Here is a 24,336-nt window from a genome sequence, read left to right as displayed (position 1 = left end):
ATTTACATGTGCTCAAATGAATTTGCCTTGTATTTTCATCTTCCTGGCAAAGATAACAAACTGAAGTCAGAAATCATAAGTGAATCAGACTCCATTAAACACATGCAAAAAGCCAGGAAAAGTGGACATCAGGAATCCCTGTGACAATTTGCTTGCACAACGCTGCAGAAGTAGTCAAAAAGAGCAAACTACAGCATCCCAGAATCTACAATCCAACAAAGTCTTAATCCACTCAAACCAGTGAATTAATACCTCTTAAAAAGACTGAAATGCAAATTGTGATTATTTAGGGGATTACATATGGATTTGCGTTGTGTGTTTATGTTGGCCTCCCTATTTTGGTAATGCAGGGAGAATGTTATTAGAGAAATTAGTAGTCAAATTCAGAGATCATCCTAATAATTGCAAAGAAGCTTTTTGATAAGATTAGTTGCCTTGCATGACCTGTGTGAGAGATTCACCCTCCCCTCTGCTCACTGTATTCATTGGTCTTTTGGTTCCTCGGCCCACCACTGCAACCCCACAACATTCCGTAACTGTTGGCCATCTCAATGTCCGCTCGCCTGCAAGATGAAACGCTGGTAAACTGTGTGATTGCTTTCTATGCAAACTGATTTTTCATTAAACGTTTAGTTACCATCGCTAAATATAAATCAAAATGAACTGATGAGGCTTTCAGAAAATGTAAGAAAGGAAAAATAAGTGGAAAGATGATGAAGGCTTTCATTTCTACGTTACCCTTGCAGCTTCTGCTGATGGATCAAATTCAGTATTGGAATTGCACCTGTGGGCACGCAAAAGTCTGTGCTGTCTGTTCACTGGAAGTGGGCTGGAGGACTTCAGGTTTAAAGGCAAAACAAAACTAAAGGAGAGAAAGAAAGAAAGAAACACACCACATTCGAAAAGGGAGAGAGGAAAAATAGCCAAAGCTGGAAAGGGAAAGAATGTGTCAAGGTTTCAACTTTTTTGGGGGAAGTACAAGATAATAGAGAAATTGTTTATCAACAAATTCCTTCTCGTTTTTATGAAGATTAAATAATATTTTTTGTCATTTTTGGTTAAACATCTTGAGTTACTGGTATTCCATCCTATAATGGATGTTTTAAATGGCTCCAGGGTGGTTAGTGAAGAGTGGCTCTGCTCAGAGCTGGGTATCTCCAGAGCATGCTGCTCCAGCCATGCTTCATGGTACTTCACACAGGTTTGGGGTGCTCTTGTAGTACTAAGATACTACTTCTGTTGCTGCTTAAGAGCAGTAAAGTTTAAACAGCCATTATTAAAATCAAATGCAACTGAAAATCAACAGCTACCAGTTTAAATTGTCTGAAAGTGTGTTATGACACTGAAAGTATTTTCTTCATTTACTGGCTTATCTTTGGAAGAAAGTCTCATAGATAACTAAACACAGCCACACTTGTTGAGAAGTCCTAATGCAATACTCATCAAAGTTAGCCCAAAAAGTGGTTTCATGAGATTGTACATCAAAAGAGTTTAAGGCCACTATCAACAAACATATATGTGCGGTCAACAGCAACATGGGCCAATTAACAAGGAAGGCTGAAGATCCACCCACCTATCTCTGTAACAATGTGGATTTTCAGCTGCTTGCCTGATTTTTTTTGGATTTGGAAACTTGAGTTGGAAAGCTAAGTAGAAATAATTGTAGGCTTTTTTCTGTTCCTACCAGAGAGTGCCTTAACTGGCATTTTCTATGGTATTTTGCCTTTTCTTGTCACAACCACACATTCCTACTTGAGGGGAAAAAAAAAAAGTGTGATGAAATGTATAATTAAAAGTGATGTTTTTGCAATCATTATACAAAGTGATGTGAATGTGTCAAAACCTCAGGAGAACATGCTTTCTACTTTGAGTAAAGGTAGGATGAAATATTCTACTTTCTGAGATGTTCTGCATCCCTAAGCCTTAGTAATTCTGTGAAATATCATGGAACAGAATTAGAGTGAGAGTGCTGTTTTCTGTCACTTGGACTTACAAATAAAAGAAAGTAAAAATTTGTAATTTTGTCCTCTCTTTCCATTGAATTCAACCCAAATGTACTCCCTCCTTTCTGTAGCAACATCTGTGACCCCTCAGATAAGTCACACCATACTTTACTATATTAACCTCTTGCTGTTTTCCTCACAGGTATCCTCAGTAACATTACACTGAATACTTATGAGGCACACTTTGAAGAGTGTAATGTAGGATGCAGGAAATAGCTAGCTTGTGAGCCTAACTTCAGCTATATGAAAGATATAAGAATTACCAGTAATAGAAGAGAGTACAAAATATCTAGAAATATATTAAACACAATCAAAATGGACTCATAAAAAAGGGATCACAGCTGAGAAATGTACCAGAACTGTTCAACATGTTCATTTTCAAGTCATTACAAGTGAGAAATCACTGATGAAATTTGACTAAATTTCAGGAAAGCACATACTACAAGATTTACTCACTGAAGAGTTGAAACATAAATGCAGAAATTTACTGAATGGACTAGACAAAACATTAGAAATGAAGGTGGGGGAAAGGAAGGATGTATAAACATGTATAAATGTATAGGATGTATAAAACAATGTATAAATACAACATACAATAAACCTTTGAGATTGAGCCTGTGCAATTTCTTTCAGCGATTCGTACACTTTGTAGTATTACTAGGCTGTCTCTGATACAACCAGACACATCATTAACTCTTTAAAGACTTACGTTATATACCTGGTATTGCTGTGGTTTCTGTGCTTAGAAATTATATATTTCTATTATAAAAGCTTAGAAAACTAGACCTCCATCTATCAATAAATAGAAACAGTTCAGGTTACAGACAGTTGAAAGCTTTGTCTGTAAAAATCAGAATTAGCTAGAGTGTGCTGCACCAGCAGCTTTATTTTTCTGCCAGCTGAATCATTGTTAGTACTTTCCTTACTTGTCGGTATATTGGATATGTAAGGAAAATACCTGGGGTGCCAATACGATGTGAGGAGAAGCTTCCACAAGGCTACTGAATCACAAAGTCCCAATTCCAATATTCACCAGCTGTTGGTATTGGCCTCTGTGGATATCTGGTTTAGAAAATGAGTTTAAACATATTGTTCTTCTCCCCTCAAATGTAGTAAGTGGAAAAGAAAACAAACTTTTTCATTCCCTTCCCCCTGAGTTTTGATTTATTAGTATCATAAAGGATGAGTGATTATGGAAATGGTTCTGAGAGACTCTGACTTCTACAGACTGTTACTTCTTTATCTTTTATAAAGTAGTTATTTATTTTGCTTAATTTGTACTCCTTGGGTTGTGATGGGGTAGGAAAATCTTTCCATGTTGTTCCCTGAAAACTTAAATGAACAGTAGTGACTATTTGTAAGAAGTATTCTACGTTTTCTTCTTATCTATTACCATGGTTTACAGTGTATTAGGCTATAGATTATTGCAAGTATTTACTAAGGCAGATAACACCTTTGACTCTAATAGCACCTGACTTACAGTACATCACATGAATTGGTTTCTATTATCTGATGCTTTATATTTATGAAGGTAAAGGAGAAAAGATGTCTAACTCCACGTTTTTTCTGTGTATATTGTACTACACCCATTTTTTCTCTCATGTTTTTTTTAATGGGAAAAATTAATGCCTTCATAAAAATATATACAAAAAAGATTTTAACAATGAAAAAGAGCTACATTGTTCAAAGTGTGTTTGGAACATCTTACCGGTGTCTAGTTTGACACCATTTCTGGACTGACTTTTAACAAAAATACAGCTGACTTTGGTTAACAGAGTTCCACAATTCACCATAATTTATGAAAAAGACCAATAAACTTGTTTCTGTTCTTGATTATCTGTCTGAAAATGCTAGCTTAAATTTAGCCTTGTTTAAATAAGACTAAATCAATGGAAGATCAATGTTGAATATAACACTGCCTCTTGGAAAGACTTTGATCAATGGAGAATTTGGTGGGTTTTATCTGATTGAAACTTGGTCTGAGACCAGACAATTACATGAAAATAGCTACTTGAAAGTTAATATATTTTCCTTTTCCTTTACTTTGTGCTCAGACTACAGTGCAAGGGACCTGTGACAAATGCTGTATGGCGTATGTTATAAAATATGTGTGAAATATATGGTCGTTGATTGTTTCCATAGGCTGCAACAAATTTCTTTTCCTGGCTCCACATCGATATATCTCTGTGTCTGTGAGGATGGGAGAAGCTGGGAATGTTAATGCTATCCCTGTCAGTAGTTTTTGCTGTATCTTTTGACTAGGGGATCTCTGTCAGGTATTAAACTGCCCTATGGGCCCCAAGTGTCAGCATATAAAACCCCCAATTTGTAATTTTTAAAAAATATATATTCATAGAAAACTGAATGTATGCTTAGAAGCTATATTTTCAGTAAAATCAGTTCTGTCCCTGGGTATTTACAGATATATTGATCTCTAAGCTCTTGTGTCTGCAGAACCACTTTAGGGCCATTCAGGAAAAGGAAGAGAAGTGCCAAGGCTTCATACTGCCAGAAAGCTTCTTCCTCCCTGGAAATTCTCCTTCACACGGTTCATGGAAAGATGAGCATCCAACCTACAATCCCTGCCTGAAACAGTGCAAGGAGATCTCAGTAAATATGAAGAACTCCTTTTTAAACCACAGCTTTTTTAAAATCCTCATTTCCAGGTTTTTTTTTTTTTTGTTTGGTTGGTTGGTTGTTCGTTTTTACACAATGTATCCCCTGTCCTCCTAATCCTTTGTGTGTCATGTTTAAGAAACACTTACTTACAATTTATGGCAAAAAGGTTAGAAATACTTCTGCAGGACAGTCTGTAGCTGCCCAAACTGCAAATTGGCCAGGATGCAGAAAGAGTCCCTGACTGGACCTCGGAGGGGTAAATTCTACTTACCCAGCTTTCATATCCCACAAATGATAACGTTGCTCTACAGAAGTGATTGCACCTTTGCTTATCACAGAGAATAATTTACTAACCAGATTTTCATACTGCAGCTTCGCAGTTTTCTGCACGCTGCATCGTATGCAGCACCATTGTGTCAAGCTCTTCAGCTTACCGCTGTAGAAATCTCAGAGCTCCTGCAACATTGCTGAGTTCCCTTCCTGGAAAGAGCCCATATTGTTACTTGTCTGTGTACTGACTTCTAGTCTTTTAGTATTGTTTTATAATTTCAGACTCTCTTTGCAAATTCAATTATCATTTTATCCCTTCTGAAATTCTGAAGTCTGCACTATCCATTTAATATTTTCAGAAATTAACTTTGGAATTAAGTAGCCCATATATCTGCATCTGTGATTTTTGCACTTCTACCTCAACAGCTATAGTGTTAGGTCATTATGATGTAAACATTTCTCTTACTTTCCATGTTCCCACTTTAAGGAGGTTACCTACATTCTCCACAGAAATAAAGGTAAAAAGTAACCTGGATACCCTTTATTGTATTTTTATTGTATTATATACAGAGAAAGATAGATATATATATAAAGAGAGAGTCAAAAATCACATAGAAGACCCAAAATATATATATATATAAAATAAATAATATAAATATATTTATATCTATATTTTATATATAAATATATATTTTTATATAAAATACATATATAGTCAATATATTTTATATTGTTTATTGTTTATTGTTGTGTATTGTTTATTATTGTTTATATTTATATTTTTTTATATACTTGTGTATATATATATATAAAATATATATATAGTCAAAAATCACATAGAAGTCCCAAAAGCAGAATCTGGAAGCTGGTCTTCCAAAAGTAGACTTCACAGTTTAATCGACAGCAGAAAAAATTGAGGTTCTTTAATAGGCTTCATCCTTCAAGTCTTGCGCAGCCCAGAAGTCAACACAGACTTCTTTGCTTACAAACTTCAATACAGGGTGTGCAGTTAACCCTTGGAGCCTGCAACGTATTGCACTGTCCCAAAATACTCCATTTTCCTGTAAGACAATCTGTTATATCCCAGTGCAATTGCCAGCTGGCAGGTAATTTTCCTGTAGAAGACTTTTCCTCCCAGTAAGCGCTGTCATGGTAATATTCAACCACAGCAATGTAGTTAAAGGAAATTGAAAGGAATAGGTACTTCCCAAGGGTGACTCAACCCATCCGGAGACAGGCGTGCAAGGTGGGATAAATCGCTTTTGGATACTTCCATCTCTTTGTCAATTAGAAATTAGAGTACACACCAGATTTTATGTGCAAAAGCTTGTTAGGAATCTTACTCTAAACATTTGACTTTTGTGACAGGCAATTCTAGTAACAATAACTATCAACTTGCCCGAGATAGAGATACATAGGAAACCAGATATTGTTGCTCACAGTATTACGTGGAAAGGAAGTGAGGGATGCAGTCAGATTTAACTCCACATATGATAAACCTATAGAAGGGAAGACAGGGCATTCAAACTCTCATAGGCAAGATTAAGGAACAAAGACACAGCTTGAATCTCCAGGATATGTCCAGACAAAGTGTAACACTACTGATCAAACAAGTCCTGTAGCAGGCCGTGGGCACTTAGAGTAAATCTCCAAATTCCAGCATCCCACCCTTTAGAGAAGCCTAGTTGGGATCCAACCGAAGGCATTGATTCTATAATTCCATGATTATCTGTGGGTGCAATTTTACTGATCCGCCGGGAGCTTTTGAAAAATATGCTTTTAATGTCCCTCCAAGTCATTGTAGATCATAAAAAAAAGGAGAAATTTCAACTCAAAAATCATAAATCAGACAGTAACAAAAAATGGCAATGAACTTTCCTCCATAAAAAGGAAGAAAAAAAAAAAAAGAATACTGCATGAATTGTGGTAAAATACTTAACGTTATCAATAGTGAGTAAATGCTACCTCTGCCTTGTCCTAGTTTTACCCGTAGAGTGTTTGGATGTCAATCCACATATATGGTACCAGTAGCAGACAGCATTTAATTTTCTGTGACTATTTTCAGGTATCCTGTGTTCCATTTTCAAGACTGACTGTTTGAAATTTCCAAAACTGCATACTTGAGGGTAAACATGGAAGAAATATCATCCCCCAACTCTCTCTGGCATTTCTCTTCACCCCAGACTTGATGTTGAAAGAATATTCCATACAGGTTAAAAAAGAAATTTAGCTGTCATGTTAAACCACCCAGTTCCATTTGCTTTATTTTTTTCTTGCACTTGTTGGGACAAAAGTTGGAGATGTTTGATGTGTATTATTTATTCAGCCTTTACGAATGAAATAGGAAAATATTTAATACAAACTGGAATTGTATTTCTTGGTGTACACTCTCCCATTTAAATCATGTTCAAATTTTGTCTTAAACTCCTATCTCATTTCCAATGCAATTAATGTTTTTCTCCCTAGGATTCATACCTGCTGTTTTTAAACCTGCTGTCACTTAGTCATGAGTTATCCCCCTGGTCTGTCTAATTGGCTTCTGATTCAAGACCTTTTGCCAATCTTTTGGTTTTTTTGCATCCTCCTGTGTAATTCTTTGTTTCAGATCAGTGAGTTGTTTATTGCCTGCTACCCAAACAACAATTAACATTTCAAAAAGACACTTCCCTAAACTGACTTAGGCCAACACCAGAAGCAACAGTTGTGATTCAGTGGTCCTGACACCCATGTCTAAAAAGAGATGTCTACTTCTCAGGCTGCCTCAGCTCCTTCTGCAGCCAAGGAGAGAAACAGGAACCTCCAGGGAGTGATCTCTAGTTCCTAATTACTGTGGTAAAAGGGACCAAACATGATGAGCACAATTTAAACAATATCAAAGATAGATGAAAACGTTCACTGAAGTAAGAGCCACCAGACTTGATTTTGGGGCTGATCATACCATGTAAAAAGTGGAATTGGACACAAATTCTTGTGACAAAAAGTGAAAGAAATTTCTCTGACTCATTTGTTGGAGTAGCAAACCATGGGTATTGAGACACAAAATCTCATACAGAAGGGATGCAAAGAGTAATAATAATGGCTTCTACAGGTATGTCATCCAGAAAAGGAAAGCCAAAGAAATTCTGTAAGGCTTTTGACATGGTCCGCCACAACATCTTTCTATCTAAATTGTAGAGGTATTGATTTGATGGGTGGACTGCTCAATGAATGAGGAATTGCATGGCTAGTTGCATACAGAGAATAGCAGTGAATGGCTCAATGTCCAGATGGAGATTGGTGACAAGTGGTGTCCCTCAGGGTTCCGTATTGGGACCAGAAATGTTTAATATCGTCATCAATGACATAGACAGTCAGATTGAGTGCACTTTCAGCAAGTTTGTGGACAACACCAAGCTGACGGTTTTTGTTGACATGCCTGAGGAACAGGGTGCCATCCAGAGGGATCTGGACAAGTTTGAGAAGTGGGACCATGTGAACATCATGAGGTCCACCAAGGCAAAGTGCAGGGACATGCACGTGGGTCAGGGCAACCCCTGGTATCAATAGAGGCTGGGGCATGAAGAGACTGAGAACAGCCATGCCAAGAAGGACTTGAGGGTACTGCTGGATGAAAAGCTGGACGTGAGCCGACAATGTGCACACACAGCCCAGAAAGCCAACCACATCCTGTGCTGCATCAAAAGCAGCGTGGCCAGCAGGGTAAGAAAGGGGATTCTGCCCCTCTAGTGTGCTCTGGTGAGAACCCACCTGGAGTACTGCGACCAGCTCCAGGGCCTCCAAGATAAGAAGGACATGGATCTGTTGGATTGAGTCCAGAGGATGGCCATGAAGATGATTAGAGGCCCAGAGCACCTCTCCTATGAAGACAGGCTGAGAGAGTTGGGGTTGTTCAGCCTGGAGAAGCAAAGGCTCTGCTGGGGAGACTTTATTGTGGCTTTTCAGTACTTAAAGGGGGCTTATAAGAAAGATGGGGACAGACATTTTAGCAGGGCCTGTTTCAATAGGACAAAAGGTAATGGTTTTAAACTAAAAGAGGGAAGAGTTGGGCTGCATATAAGGAAGAAATTTTTTAGTCTGCTGGTGGTGAAATACTGCCCCAGGTTGCCCAGAGAGGTGGTAGATGTCCCATCCCTGGAAACATTCCAGGTGAGGCTGGACGTGCCTCTGAGCAACCTGATCTAGATGAAGATGTCCGTGCTCATTATAGGGGAGGTTGAATGAAATGACCTTTATGGGTCCTTTGAACCCAAGATATTCTATTATTTTGATTTTATGATACTGTTTATTGACCAGCTGGAATATTGCTGACAAAAGTCAGATCCCTTAAGACAGAACTCTGCCCTAAAGCTGAATGCTTATCTAGTTTTCAGTCATCTTTGAAGCTGATTATAACTTTGACTTCTTGAATCAAGGTCAGAGCACAATGCTTGGTTCCAACTCAAGAGTAAATGATGAATATGTCTGAGGAAAATAAGGATTAGTCTCAAATTACTATTGCATACAATGAACTCTGCTTCCAGACAACGTCATTAGTTCACATGAAGAGTTGTAGAGATGTATCTGACAAACAAAGACATTTATCTGTCTTGGTTACAAGAGTGCGTTTCCTTTTTTTAATTAGAGTAAAACCTCCACCTTTGCAGATCATCAGTGTGCGCTCTGGTAAGAGTCGGTAGATTCATGCTTTTTGTCGTTTCCCACAATGATGATTATAATTCATAATGACTTTGCATTTGATTTACAAGGACCATACAAGTCTGACAGGATATTGACTGTGTTGTGATGGTTATGCTGTCAAGGTGTTCACATTTCCTCAGATGCCAGCATTTTCATTGGCAATACTATTTATGGAGTAAACATTTTCCAGTTTTCACTTTTCTAGTCCTTCTCATCTCTTCTCCAAGCAAAAGGAAAAGGTAATTAATATTTTTGGTGAGTGAGTAATTATGAATTTTGTAAAATTTGCAGCATTAATATTGTTGGAAACACCTTATGCTATGAAAATAATTTATCTCAAGATACTAAAGGATATGATACACTATATACACCATGATACTCATTAAATGTCAGTCATTTTGCTTCAGAAGTCTGTGCGTTGAAATGCATTGTTTTAGATACCAGGTATAATAAACTTTCTCCATAAACTACAGCTTGTTTGTTTGTGTTTTTGTTTGTTTGTTTCCATATTAGTGTCTGGTATGCTTTATTATCCATTAGAACTTATACACATAGACAATGATGTGACCAGTTCAGGATAATACACCAAGTTTATCATCACATTTTTGAGGAAGTCTGCTTTGAGGGCAGGACAAAGAAACCACTTTTGTTTCATCCAAAGCGGTGGGAATGCAAAACTGCTGATAACCAACAAGGCTAAAACATCAGCGTAAAAAGTGTGAGGGGGAACAAAAATAAAAAAGATTAATTGAATTATTCTGAAATGGGTGCAAAAGTGTCAAATTCTCTTTTCATTCTTAGGTCTTCTTCTCACTAAGTTATCAGGAATTTGACCTAAACACTGAAGGCATTTATGTTAACCACTGCCACTTCATCACTTAGGCATAACAAAGACAAATCACTGTCTTCATGTGTAGTAAAAGTGAGGTAAAAAACTGGAAAAAAAGGATTAAGAGCTATAGTTTAAATGATAAGATTGAAATAATACTGAAAATGCAAACATTTTCTGGCAGAAAGACAGATATAAAGCAAACAATACATGATCTCAATCCGACTTTATAGGTTTTACAACATGTAGTGGAAGTCAAGGTCTCCATTCTTTTCTGTGTAATGTCTCAATAATTTCTTCTTTGTTTTCCATCTTACTAGACTTATTCAGCACTGTATCAGTTGCTGCCCTAGTTTCAATAACACAAAGCTTTAGGCAAACCTTTTCTTCAGCTTTGATTCACAGTTGTCTGAACATATTTCTCTTGGAAACATAGTTTTGAATAGCACCAAAACCCAAACAGGAGACACAAACTGCATGTTTAATTTTCACCTTGCTTACAGTTTCAGTGTTCAATGTTTTGACTGTTGGGAAAGCACAAATTGACCCAAAGCAAATGCTCATGTGCCATTGAACATACAGAAGGTACAATGTATTGGATGCAAATTCACATAGAAATAGGAAATTTGCATTAATTGAACAGGAAACCAAAATTTCCCTCCTGTTTCTTGTATGTCATCATAGAAGAGTAACTCCATTGCCATTAATCAGCAAAGTCCTGTGTTTAAAAAAAAAAAAAAAAGAAAGAATATCCAACATCAGTCTGAAAGCAAAATAAAAGACACTGCATCGATGTTGAAGGTCTGACTGAGTTAACACATACTGTCTTTATATTTTTTTCAGACTGACTGAAGTGCATATCTTGGGAATGTACAAAATTAGAGGCTTGTTTTAATAATCTTATTTGGCCAAAATTACCTTTGAGGCTGAGGAAAGTGACAGAGAACTAAGATTTACAGGAATTAGCCTTGAAGAAAGGAATTAACTGTGTAAGAATTGATTTATAGCATCCAAACTCATATCTCAGAGTATTATCTCGTCAGCAGATACCAAGAGCAGATACAGCAGGGAAAGCATAAGAAGTCAGGTGGAAGGACTGAGATAATTGATTACGTCTGCTGGCATCCTGATCACTAGCAATGATCAGCCTATAACTCCCTTGAACAAATCTAATAGATTTACAAAGAGCGACTATTAACAACAATATGTTTAGATAGATGTGGAAATTTGGTTCCTTTGGAGATACCATATACTCCCAGCATTTCCCTAAGCCAGAACAAAAGAGCAAAAGGTTTTAAAACTCAGCTCAGTTATTCCATGTATGACTTGTATTGCAGCCCAGAACTTCAGAGCTGCAGTCCATGAAAAAGCAAGTGTTAAATCATTCTTAAGGGTGTGTAAGAGGTAGATTTGGTGAATATTGAAAGCAACTCTCAGTTTGCATGAAGCGGCTGTATTAATTTACCAGACAATCTCTATGCATTTGCTTTTTTGTTTTGTTTTTCTTTTGGAGGGGGCTTGCTTTTGGGTTTTCTTGTTCGTTTGTTTGTTTTTTTACAGGAAATTTAAGAAGAGCTGAAAAGGCATGCAAGTGCATACAAAACTGCAAAACAGTTTAAAGGGTAAAGTGCTTAAAGACATAAGGGCATGAACTGAAGCAAATGAAAGGTCAGGCTCCTAGAGAGTTTAGTAGAGAGAAGTCGATGCATAGAGGGTAACTGGTGTCTTAAATAGGACAAAGACAGTACTGAGACCTGCATGACAACATCCCCACACTCCTGTTTTTGAACAGGGGATTAAACAAGCCCTTTGGGAAGGACAAATGAAGATGAAGGACCAGAGAGATACTACAGTGACAGGTAGTTTATAGGCAGATTCAGGGAAAAGAGAAGTCTAAGCTTTATTGGCATCAATACTGTTCCAGTGCCATAGTTAATAATGCTACTTTCAAGCAAGTACACCACCACCTAAAAATCCAAACTCCACTTTACCTGCAGGAGTAAATTCTCCTGAAGACAAACAGTACTTTACACTTCCATATGTCTTTGTGTATTCATAAGTGAATTTATACACATTAAATAACAGTTAGCCCATTCGAAAAGTAAAACTGTCAGTCATCAGAATTTTTCCTGGTTCGAGTGTCTTCACAACTCCATGAAGTTGAGGACATGAGTGTTATGTGTGTTCCCTGGGAAGTTAAGGAGCATCATGCTCATGCCATGAAAGCAAAATTTGTTCTTGCTCGATAGATTACATATCAGTCACAACACATTGGTCAATCTTTCAGTGTGACACTTCCAGCGCGCCCAGAACAAAGAATACTAATGCCATCAAAACACATGACAAAGCAGCAAAAAGCTTTGTTTGCAGAAAAAAACCAAACACATAGCAACCAAAAAAAAGACCAGCAGTGGAACAGAGATCTTGTCAGTGCCATGGTCTCCTCCACCTCCATGTCCTCTGCTTCTGATGTTGACACACACAAAGATAGCCACAAACAGTTGTCACAATGCTTGCCGTAAAGAATTGTCATTCGCATTCACTGTGTTTTTGATAATGTAGTCAGAGTCTTGCCCTGTTAGGGGCAATTTGTCCGCAGCCTCACTTTAGGGACCCCAGACAAGCAGCAAGGCAGATAGTCAGCTCTGCGCACCCTGCCGTCCATCAACCTTCCCTACCAAATCACACAAGGTAACCCTCCACTCAGCACTTCCCCTTTCTGGGTTGCTCCCTTTGGGGCAGTTGATCCATCACCATTCACAGCACAGGAATCATACGGATGGGATTTGTCTTATCTCACTTGAGATATCTAAAGGTTAGACATCTAAATCTGAGCTGGTCACTCCGGGCTCTTTTTTGTCAATGGAGAGAAATAGGTCAGAGCGATGAGTCTCTGGAGATGCTTATCTCATAATGGTGTGAATCGTCCTTTAAATTAAGCCTTTTCTATGACGTTAGAGATCAAGTTTATGCTGCATCGCCTTATAGCTAATCCTCACATTGAGGTACCTAATAAAGTCTCAGGCATGACCTGTGACCATGGTATGACTGCAGTACTATGCTTTATTCAGAGTGGTCCTTTTTAGTTTCTCCTATCGGAAATTTCCTGGTTTTAACTCTACTTTGAGTCTGAGATGGAGAAATAGTCACTATTTGTATTTCAAATAGTGTTTTCTAGGTCATATCTACAGCAAAAGCCTTGTAAGCCTTTCAGAATTTGAAATTTCCACACAAACATCACATATAAATAAATTGTGAGACATTCTAGATATTGAAAATAATAAATTTTAAAATTAAAAAGTAGAACTGATAGATAAAATGTATCATATTCTGGTGTGTTTTACTTTCCTAGTCAGTGTTTCAATACAAATATTTCTTCCATAATGTGTTGAATGGAATAAAAGAGGTTAAAAAAACAAAGCAAAGCATGATCTCACAGTACTAAATTCTAATGAATGCAAAGACCTTGAAAACATCAGTGGCTCTGCAAGCCAAATGCTGATCCCTTTGATAGAATATGCAGGAATAAAATGGTTAGCAGTTGAAATGCTGTGGCACAATAATAATTACTTTGCACCTGTAATTCTATTTCTCATTTCCCTATTTACTGTCTGATGTTTTTGTTTATCACAGAGTCATATTCCAGTCTCTTCATTTGCAGTCTGTTTCTGGAAAATAACTTACGCTGAATGCTGAAAGACACAAAAGACCATGATGATAAATTAAACAATATTTCTTTCTCTCCCTTTTTTAATCTAAGCAGGAAAGGTTCTGGTCGTCTCATTCCTTTTTTTTTTTTTTTTTGTGTCTTTGTATTTTTTTTTTTAAATAATTAATTCCTGTGTGAAATCTCAGGGTATTTCCTATCTCATTTATATAAAACCTCAACTTCTTTTGGCAGTTGTTAATATTGTTATTTTACCGTCACCATTGTTGTTAGCACTGAAGTTAAATTGTGTAAGTTAATAAGCTTGTACAGAACTTATGTGAATGGAAACAAAAACAGAACTGAGGTTTTGGTTTCTGTTCTGGATATCAGGAAGGGGTTTGCTCCACACAAGTCACAGAAGAGAAGATGTTCTGGAGGCAAAAGGAGGTATCAGTTGATTTTTATTGAAGACTAAATTTTGACTGAACCCCTAAAGTTGGAGGTACAAAACAAATATCAGTTTTAAGAACTGAAAGAAGTCTAAAGAGGAAAAGTGAAAAAATTCACTTGTCCAAAATAAGTGTACATTCAGGTTTGTATGTAGAAATGAAAATCAGGCTTAAATGCAGGCGTCAGAGCTTGGCGTCCTGAATGTTTATGATCTTTGCTGGCCATTGTATCTCACACTCAAAAGTTAAAAATATCTGTGTGACATGTTTGGGAGCCCTGCAGCGGACCCTGATCATGACCTGAGGACATGATTTCATCTGAGAGATTTGGTCACCAACAGGACAAGACAACAGTAATGAAGGAAATGTTGGAGGAAATGATTAAAAAAAAAATAATAAAAAACACACACAAAAAAAAAAAAAGAAGATAAAGCAATTTGAAGTTCTTTCATCCAGGAGGTACTCACCCCATGTGCTGCTGACACTGCCAGGAGGAAGGAGTACATAGGGTTAGCTCAGGATGGGTGACCACTGCAGATCAAGGAAACAGCCTTTGAACGTGAACCTCCTGGCAACAGAGCAGCACTGGACTGATTTCTCATTTTCTGCACGTCACAGGCTGAGAGGAATCCTGTAATGTGAATTAGTGACTACTTGATGATTTTTTTATTATATAACTTTGCTGCTGTGCATTCAACATAGTCTGAATAGACTGTCCCTGGTTAATAGAAGGAGGGAAGCTTGAAGGGAGAAGAGATCCCTGAGTACAAGACCGCAATATGAATGCTTATAAGCAGACTTTGACTGAAGACTATAGTGGTATCTAAACCACTGAGCATTGCACATCAAGTTAATAGACACCTACAGAAGCAAATTACAGTCAGGAACAGTAATGAGAGGTTCAGGGTGTGTCTCGAATGAAGGATGACATATATTGCTTTCATGATGAAGAAAGGAGAAAAAATTCTCATCCTCTGTTCATCACACATATCTTCCCTTCCTATCAGATACACTTTCTATATTTATATATGTTGAAAGTTAATTTGGTGTCTCCAGATTGTCGGAAATTTTCTATATGAATAGCACCATTTAGGGAAACCATAGGTGTACTCTTTTTGCTTTCAGTATTTCAGGCAACAAAGTTTGTGCTCTCTGTTTTCTATATTCTTTCCTCCGTTTACCCCTACTCTTCAGCAAACTTCTGCACTGTAATCTGTTTGTCATTTTTATGGCTTGCTCCCTCTTCTACCAAACTATAATGTTGATAGATCAGCATCACCAAATCTTTTAGAGCCATCAGTGTCACTTTGGAAGTGGCTGCAAGAGTTATTGCAAAGTCTTCTCCCATGGTAACTGCTGGGCTCCCATCTGACTACTCACCTGATGGCTGAAAGAATTAAATTTTAGTTTCTTGTATGGCTGAATTCAGTACTAAGCTGTATCACCCAGTAAGACATTACAGGCTACATAGCAATTTTCAGGAAGAAATAAAGGCTTAATGGTTGGTAACATATGTACACACTCAAGGAAGCAGAGAAAACACACATAGAGAAAAGACTAAAGGAAGAAGGGAGCTTATACAAAAGGGCAACCAAAGCCAAAGAGCCCATGAACTAGAGACTAAAGCAAAACAAAACCAAAAATGGGTTAAGAAAAAGAGACCTGCCTTCAGAAGGAACATTTTTGAGCACTGCTTCAGCCCACATACACGCTGAGAAACAGTAACAAGCAGCTACCACAATTCCTGTATTTACAAGCTGGGTAGATCAACAACCAATTATGTCACCTTTAGCTAGTGAAGGTTACTAGCATTAAGTAAAAGCCCTCCCTTCTAGGAGACACCCTGATAGTCTTGTAATGCCCAAGCATGGCACCACTGAGATGTTAATTTATTTCATTTTCAGAAATTAATACTATTTTTTTTTTCTTTTCCAGAAATATCTGCGTGTTTAGAAGTTTGCTAGGCTCTTATCTCTTCTCTTGCCTTTGTACGCCTGGATGTTTAAATCAATAATCAACTCCGTAATGGGCAGAGAACAAAGCTAAGTAATTTGTGCCTACCTTTTGAAAATAAGGGCAGAATTGCTATAGTAACAGCAGAAAACACTCAGTCACTGTGACAAAGATGTGGCAACCATATAGAAAAGGCTAATGAGGGAATTAAATTTCAACTGAATTTCATTAAACTCAGCCTCTCCTCCCTGCAAGGGTAAAAAAAAAAAAAAAAAAGGAAAGAAAAGTGTTCAATTAGGTTAAGAGTAGTCTAATATAACCCTGACTTGGAAGTGAATTTTGCCTGAAAGAGGTGAGAAAGGGCATAAGAAAGAGATAGACAAGGTAGGGAGCCTAGACAAAGGAAAAATGGCATTGGCCTATACTGCTATGTCCTCACCTGACTTCTTCATTGTGATGGTAAGCTCCCTGGTTTCACTGGACCAATATCTTTGATGAGCAGTATGAATTTCTCTATTGTGTCTTTCTAGTTGAGTACCAGGCCTAAACTATCAATTTTCCTGAATTCCTTTTTACCTTCTTCCTTCTGTTAGAAAGACTGGCATTTGTAGGAGAGTCTCAGCCACCAGGGACAACAGTTATGGTAAGAAATGGGTTGATAATTCAGGAAAAGTCCAGCAGGACCTAGTATGGAGTCTATAACTATTAACTGTAGCATTACTGAGGCAAAGAGACCCAAGTTTGACACTTTGTGCATCGATAGCTTTAGGGTGGGATTATATATATTTATTATATTTATATATTTATTATATTTCCACCATATATATATGGAGGAAAGCACCAATGCTTTCAGACGTGCTTTGTTATCTCTGGCTATAAAACACTTAGAAAAAACAAAGTGTTTCCATTAAGAATGTGTTTTCTTTGACCAGTGTTGAAATACAGGAAAAGAAATAAAACTCCAAATCGTTCTGTTGCAATTACTTAGGCAATGTGCTTTAAGTCCTGGTACAACTGTGACCTGTTCCTACAGCTGCTGAAAGTGGAAGGTTGTCACCTGGATTTATGACCCTGCCTATTACAAAGCATTTATGGGCAACTATAACTGCTGGCCCCTAAAGCAAGTAAAAACTGATATTTAGCTTAAGCAGTCTGTCCCCTACTCTCTGTTGAAATGCAAGTGTTGCTTTGTAGCTCCAGGCCATGAAAGAATAGAAATACATGACATTAAAAGTTCCTATACACTTTTTTAATCTTCTTTCTTTGTCTCTTTCTCTTTCTGTTCCCAGGAGAATGTATCTTTCAGTCATGCTCAGTGTCATTTTTCACCATTGAGTAGCTTTAGCCTAGTTATAAGAAATGCTGTTTCTAGCTATAAAAGTGAGTAATACTTTAGGGATTTATTTATTTTTTTCTTAGGTGGGGTGGGAGGTTGTGTGGAATAGAATCTAACCCCCTTGCTGACACTAGGGGCAGGAGGTCAGGTGCAATTTGTACGTTTTAGATTTCTAGCCAAATATATGTTGTTTTTCCAAAAGCGTGCCGCTTCAAAATGAAAAATTACAAGAAAGCAGTTGCCGTACCTGAAGACACAAAGTCACAAATAATCTTGGGGAGGAATATTTATTTTGGGGGGTTTTTTCCACTCAGGTGGGTTTTGTTTCTATCTAGGAAACTAGTGATAAAAATCACAGGAATTCCAATACAAAAAATGAAATAACTTCATATTTTAAAATATATGCAACCATACCATTACATGGTGAAGAAACAGTAGTACTACAGTGTTTTGCTAAAATTGGATGACATATTAACAATCTCACACATGTCTTTGATTAAAAATCTTTGGAAACTCTGTTTTTTTCTGTCCAGTTGCACTGCAGCAGTACTTCTCAGTTCATGACACACTTTTTCTTGTGTGCTTGGGAAGCATTATTAGCCCCATTTAATAGATGAAGGCCTCTTGCAGTGAGGCATAAGGACTGTAAGAGATACAAATGGCAAAGTAATATGCAGAGGAGTTAAGCTCAGGTTTTCCTAGTAGAGCTAATTAAAGACTCTTTGATTTATCATGTGCTTTTTTTGATTTCCTAGTACAATTTACTTAATTCTTACTATTAATAAAAAAAAACAAGGGACATTTTTTCGTTTTTTTACAGAAATGGAAAGTGACTAACTTTATCCATGAGAGAAATCTGAGCCGCAGATTATACACTTATTAATTTTGAAACTGTGTTTATTTTGAAGTGTCCCAATGCCTGTGCTAATAAAATATTTTTGAAGAGGTGAGACCCTGAAAATTATTTGAAATACTAACTTTTACTCAAAAGCAAAATGGAAAAAGCACCACCAAAGCTAAGACTTTCTTGCTTACCAATTCTTCTACCTGGAATTTTGAAGTCCCAAACAATTGTTTTTGTCAGACAGCAGCAGAATAAATTGTTAAGCTGATATCCTACTTTTCTACAATTATGAAAACTCCTATTTAATTTGGGTTATGTATAATATTTCAGTTTCTCATTCTAGTATATCTTTTCATTCACTTCCTTCCATTCATTTTCTTATGGATAAGGAAACGTTTGAGTTAGGTTGTTTTAGATTTGTAATGTGTTCAGTCACATCAGGGAAACCATAGCAGTTAAGTAAACGGCAAAACTAGTTGCTCGAGACTCCTTTGGTAACACGTGAGGATCTTTGGACTTGGTCTGAAAAAGGTTCCAATGGTTTAAGGTCTGGAAGCATCCATCTCTAGAATCAACTGCAAGAGTCCTTTGGGTGAATGAGGTAGGAAGATTAAAGTTAAGAAAGATCAATCAAGATTGACCCCATATTGATTCTAAATTGGTTCCTGTTTTATCTTCTGCAAAATGGAAAGCACGGAGTGCTTGTACGGCCTTTGCTGCTTAAAGGCTGGTTTGTGGTGTTCAGATTGACACCTTATTTGTTTTATTTTTATTTTTTTTCCCATGCAGGATTTTTGTTTGTTTGTTTCATTTTAATGAGCACAAAAGAAATCCAAGGCTCTTGATTGCTGGATACTCCCTTTACCCTAGGGAGCAGTCATTCACATGAGGAAATTCATTATTGCTAAAAGGATTGCTGTTGTAAACACTCAGTCACCATAATGAGGGTTACACAGCCTCCTCCCCAGCACTTCCTACAACAGTGTAAATAGTACTAAATTTGTATTTTATGGTAGCTAGTATAATGCAAAGGAGAATCTGATGCTTCATCTTACGAAGTGAGATCAGGTGCCCCCAGTGAGCTTGGCTGAGTACTTGGGGAACTGGTACAGGCTTTTGGGGTAAGACCCAGTTAGTTCTCTGGGTTGCAGCCTAGGTGGAAAACAAAATAAAATCAGGCCCAGCAGCCACAGAAGCATGTGTACCCAGCTCTCCAGTGAGGCAGAATACTGGTCTTTCAACATGACTGTACATGCCACCTCTTATTGGTAAGGTACAACTTGAGGGAAAGTCCTGTGACTGCTGTTTGAGTACTTCTGGTGTGCAGCAATGTGTCTGTAAAACGCAACTGCCTCATGGAAGAGTGTATTTGGTTGTGGGCAGACTCAGACAGGAGGAAGATTCTGATCCAAAGTACTTCCTCTATTTCAGGTAGCAAAATTTTTATTTTATTATTACCCTCTCCTCTCTCCTCCCTCAATCCCCTTAGCTTAACTTGGCTAATGTCTGAATTTTCTCTGTGTTTTCAATTATCAACTCAGAAAGACTATTTCACATAAGGAAGCTGATTTGTCTCTAACCTGCAGTTACCAAAAAGTTACCAAAGGCCTGGAAAGGAAATCTCACAGGAGCAGTAGTTTCAACAGGCACAGAGATGCCTTCTTGGTGACATTGTAAGCAAGAGTGACAAGATCTCTTGCTGAATAGTAACAGAAAAATAAGACGAGGAAATAGCAGGGAGTTTATAAAAATAGCGTTAAACGTAGCCACTTGGTTATACTTCCAACTGGAAAGAATTGCTTTTCTGTTCTTGCTTTCAGATCTGATAATAATGACTGTCACTATTATGCAGTGTCCCATTTTCTTTTAATAACTGCAAAAACATAATGAGATTTATTTTACAGCATTGATAAATTCTTAAGAAAATGAAAACACAATTAACCTGAGCTGGTTAATCTCTTATACATCTTAATTTAGTATATTCTCCTTTCTCAGAGTGAGCTTGACCCTCACATAATAGCCAGTGATTGCAAGGCCTGTGATGAAGAGATAGACGGATCCTTTCAGAGGGAGATAAGTGAATCCTGGAGAGCTGAAGGATTTTTAAAATCGGTTCAATACTGAACCTTTCACCTAGTCCTCCAAACAAACAACCCCCGTTAATGCAAAAAAAATGATTGCTTACAAACAAATGAGAACCCACCCCCCACAAAGAAAAAAATCCATCACATACTTAGCTAGAAATAAACAGAAGCACAGCATGTCTTGTCTTCTCATTCACAGCTTCTTTATTCTGCCTTAATGTAAATGACAATCAGGTCTTTGGCATTTATCTTCCATCCAGCTCATGCTGTGTCTTTATTTTTTTTTTTCCTTTTTAACCTTGTTTTTAATGGATTTTCTTTACCCTTTTGTGCATTGGTGGAGATAAATCAGGAATGAATTTGGACCTGGTATTCCGCTGTATAGATGATGATTTGTATCATGAAAGCTGAGCAGAATCACTTGGAGAAATGGGAGATGCCAGTCAGGAATATAAATAGGAATTTTCTCAAGAAGGTGACTGGACTAAGACTATAATTTTCCAAATAGTGTGCTTGTCCTGAGACAGAATACATATAATCAGATCATGAAACATAATAGCTTTTATAATATCTTTTTAATGGCTTTTTGTTTGTATGTTTTGAGAAATGGGCACTCCTATAAACCTCTCTGAGAAAGGAAATAATAAAATGTATTAGAAATGTATTGCTGCAGGTGCTTCCTGCAAGATATGTCCAGACTAAATATTTTTATAAACCCACGCAATTTATCAATACTTTAGTAATGTTAATCAAAATTAACTCAATAGCAACCTAAAAACATATATCCTTTTTAAAAAGTGTTTAAGCATGTGCTCGTCCCTGACACAAGTACATAGATGCCTTTGCAGAACCAGGGCCAAGTGCATGAGGAAAATCTGACTGTTGGGACTTCTTTCCCATCTGTCCCACAGCTTTCCAGGTTCCCTCTTTTGCTACATTGTGTCTGGAATTCAAATTGTCCTATACCTTTAAAATATTTCAGATGATGCAGTTTGAATGTCTACTGCAATGTTTGTCTAAAACAAAATTTCAGCATTCGAATCCTCTTGTGAAATGGAGGATTGCTTAGGTAGAGTAAAATGCATGAGATGAGCACCTCGGTTAAAATTCCAGCCTCCTGTAGTGTGGAACCTTCTTACCAGCTTGAACTGGGCTTTTACAGAAACTAGAGAGTCCTGGAGAAATTGGAACTGTGAGCGCATAAACATATACACATATATGTGTATATATGTGTATTTCAGATTCCAGTGGGGAGAACTGATAATTTCACAGGAGCTTTCTCCTCTCTTGGGAACTCAGGTTGACTTGCAGGTGTAATGTGCTACATCTACTGACTGGGAGCGACAGTAACAGGTACATCCTACAAAACATTTGCTGCCACTCTTGGTCTTTGCAAGAACCTCTCCCCATTACTGTTTCCTTATTTCTATTTCTCTTGTCTGTTCATAAGTTTTAGGTGTAGACCACCATAATTCTTGTGCTTCCCTCAGAATAGTTCAATCTTTAGACCCCAGTGCAAGCATTGAAGTGGCCCAGATCTCAGAAACACTTGAGATCTTGCTTGAAGCCTGATTATTTCAAGGTTCAGCCCAGACTGAGAATTGCCTTAGTCAAACCTTTTGTGATTCAGGCAATAGGCTAGAAGGCAAGAGGAAAAAGGGATCTGTAGAACAGAAGGGCTTGACCACCACCGTGGTTAACAAGGTGACATGTTGGCGCATGCCTCCATCCATTGGAGGCACACCCATGGGGGGCAATCACTCTTGGTGGTTCACCTGGCCCTCTACTGACAACCCATGTTTCTGTTGAAAGGATGATCCCAGCACCTGCCCATCTTCTGTAAAGCACATTGAAATCCTGTTTTACGCTTCGTACAGACACTGTTATTGACTCAAAGGGATGGTTCCACCTGAGTGATGGGTGGCAGTGGGGGCCTTGCGCTGTGTCCCCAAGGCTTGGACTGCCCATCACTCTGCCATGCACAATGAGCAGAGTGACAGGCCCTTAACGAGAACGGCTGTAGCAGGCAGCAGTCTAATAAAAGTAATCCTATTTACAGCCTGCCTTGAGATGTTGCTGTGAGTTGAAAAGTTCACCTCTGGCGGTTTCCTGGGCTTGTCACCTTTTCTGCCATTTCCCTTGCATATAGCTCAAAAGTGCGGGTTTTCATTAAATGGGAAATAAAAACAATAAAAGAAAAAAATATACAAACTAAAGCATGTTCTTGAATATGGCAGGAGTCCCATCTCTCGGAGTTTAACGGCAGCACATTTTTGTCTCCCTGTCAGAGAGACAAAGCAGTTCTTATAAACCTAATCTACAATATCACATATCCTTTGTATGTGGCTGATATTATTATCTCCTATCCATGGGTACTCAATCCTAACTTAATTAACTTGGCAAGCAGAAGTATTGTGCTGTGGCACAGTCGGTGTCTGTTACGCTCACAGACCATCCTACCCAGCTGGGTATCAAGACTCTTTAGCTGCCTACACTTACTTTTGATCTGTGTGACATACAATAAATCCAGTCAGCAACCCCATAGAGCTTGGCTCTATATCACCACTTTGAGGAATGGACAGACTGCCTTTTTTTTTTTTTTTCTTTTTCCATTTTGTGTAAAATTAAAAGCCTTCTCTGTACACCAGACGAACCAAAATGAAGCCTTATTTTTCACTATTTTATTGTATTGCTCAAACCATTGTGTAGAAGATGAGAAAACTGTAGCTAAGAATAGCCACTGGGATGGCACATTAACATTCGTACAGTAGTGGATTCAGATTTCAATTATGTAGCTGTAAAAACAGAGAAGAATCTGGTCTGACATGGTTTGGCACTCTAATATGAATAAAAGAGACATTGGGATTGATTGACTAGATTTTTAATTAAGGAAACGGGCACCCCAAACCTGACCTTTTTTTGAGGTTTGAATGATTTCCAGGAATCAGCATCTCCTCCGTTCCCTCTCCATCGATGTTTGTTCATCCTCATCATATTCTGATATGCAAAGTTTTAATGGAAAGAAAGAAGTGCTAAAATATATCAAAGATCTTACAGCAAGTCTGGAAGAAAATAGCGTCTTCCTGTAGCCTTCTATGCTATATCAAATAAAGAAAAGGGTCTTGTTAGATTATCGAAACTTTTTATTAAATACCTTTTTTTTTTAATTTATTTTGGAAAAAATTTAATGGAAAAATTTTCCTAATTAAAAAAAAAAAAAAGTTCTTCACAAAAGTCACTTTTAGCCATGAAAATATGACAATGTTCAGGTAATAAATTAAACATTTTCAATTACAATCTCTGCCACCACATACACATACAAATTATGGGTGAGATGAACAGTATGTAAAATTTAGATATTATTTGTTTAGTAGGACTGCAGAGTTTTTGCTACAAAACCGAGAATAATAAAAAAAATTGTAAATATTTTTCATTAAAAATGTATTCGTAGATTTATATATATATATATATATATAAATCAAATTAATTTTCAACAAATGCAGTTAAATAGTAACACTGGGAATCAATGACATTAGGCTATTTGTGGCATATATGTATTGAATAGTCATTACTTAAATCTGAAAGTCCTATTCCAGGAAAGAGAGAGGAAATCTGAGCAGCTA

The sequence above is a fragment of the Chroicocephalus ridibundus genome, chromosome Z, assembly GCF_963924245.1.
Source record: "Chroicocephalus ridibundus chromosome Z, bChrRid1.1, whole genome shotgun sequence".
Classification (NCBI taxonomy): Eukaryota; Metazoa; Chordata; class Aves; order Charadriiformes; family Laridae; genus Chroicocephalus; species Chroicocephalus ridibundus.
Note: the sequence above shows the minus strand (reverse complement) of the source record.